A 1,794-nucleotide genomic window follows, 5' to 3' on the forward strand; every position below is an offset into this window, starting at 1 on the left:
CCAGCACTTTGGGAGGCCAAGGCAGGTGAATCACTTGAGGTCAGGAGTTCAAGACCAGTCTGGCCAACACATGGTGAAACCCGTCTCTACTAAAAATTAGCCAGGTGTGGTGGTGCACACCTGTAATCCCAGCTAGTTGGGAGGCTGAGGCAGGAGAACGGCTTGAACCCGGGAGGCGGAGGTTGCAGTGAGCAGAGATTGTGCCACTGCACTCCAGCCTGGGCAACAGAGCAAAACTGTGTCTCAAAAACAAACAAACAAAAAAGGAAAGAAAGACAGAAAGAAAGAAAAGAAAAAGAAAGAAAGAAAGAAACAAACAAACAAACAGAACAGAACTACCTCCTCGAAGGCCCTGGGGTTTTCACCAGGGCTCAGAGGTGCCTCTCTAAAGCCTGATGTCACCTTCTTCAGATGCAGAAAATCCTCAGTTTTTGGAAGCAGAGTCTCACAGAATTGAAACTGTTAGGAATCTGACCTAGACTTGCCAAACCTGAATTCAGAACCTTCAGAATTGAATAAATTTTTTTTTTTTTTTTTAAGACAGAGTCTTGCTCTGTTGCCCAGGCTGGAGTGCAGTGGCGTGGTTTCAGCTCATGGCAAGCTCCACCTCCCAGGTTCACACCATTCTTCCACCTCAGCCTCCAGAGTAGTTGAGACTACAGGAGTCTGCCACCAGCCCGGCTAATTTTTTGTTTATGTATTTTTAGTAGAGATGGGGTTTCACCCTGTTAGTCAGGATGGTCTCGATCTCCTGACCTCGTGATCCGCCCCTCGGCCTCCCAAAGTGCTGGGATTACAGGCATGGGCCACCACACCCAGCCAGAATTGAATTAATTCTGAATATAATTCAGAATAGAATTTTTTGTTTATGTATTTTTAGTAGAGATGGGGTTTCACCGTGTTAGTCAGGATGGTCTCGATCTCCTGACCTCGTGATCCGCCCCTCGGCCTCCCAAAGTGCTGGGATTACAGGCATGGGCCACCGCACCCAGCCAGAATTGAATTAATTCTGAATATAATTCAGAATAGAATTGCACAACTGAATTGTAGACTCTTGTATGATCCCTGAATGGCGAAACTCAGCTTGGTAGGATTTTAGAACCTTTGACAGATCTGCAACCACTGAGTGAAAGTAATGCATTCTTAGACTCCCAGAAGCCTGGATGAATGTGCATGCCTGAACCCTGGAACGGGCTGCAAGGCATGTGAGATTCATGACTTTGCACTCCTGGCCTTTGGGAGTCCCCTGCCCACAAGGTCCTTCTTGGCCAGGGCAAAGAGCTCCCAGCAGCGGCAACGCTAAGCTGGTATGAGAGCGGAGGTGGAGGAAGGAACAGGCAGCCATAAAGAGCACTACAGTGGGCCTAGACCTTGGGTGCGCCCAGTGCCACCTCCTCCATTCACTCCTACTGCCGCTTCTGGTAGCCGGCGGCCCTGAACGTCGTGCGCGACGCAGAGAACAAGGACATTGCGCCCTTGGAGCGGTCCTCAGAGCCTCTGATTCTGCAGAACGCGGACTTACAGCTGATCCACGGCCAGCCCTCCCGCCCCGCGTGGCCCTACAGCTTGTCGTGGGCGGCCGGCGACTACCCGTGGGCGGCCGGCGACTACCCGTAGGCGCCCAAGCCGAAACACGTGCACCCAAAGGGGTTGCTGCACCTCCTGTGGACACCTTCTGGATGACTGCGGAGGAAGCGCGGCGGAGGACCCGAGCTGGTGCACCGGGACACGCTGATCTGCGGGTTGGCCGACGGCGTAGAGCGCTACCGCGGCCAGCTGGCCCAGGGGGTCGCC

This window comes from Colobus angolensis, unplaced genomic scaffold (assembly GCF_000951035.1).
Source record: "Colobus angolensis palliatus isolate OR3802 unplaced genomic scaffold, Cang.pa_1.0 Scaffold65, whole genome shotgun sequence".
Lineage (NCBI taxonomy): Eukaryota > Metazoa > Chordata > Mammalia > Primates > Cercopithecidae > Colobus > Colobus angolensis.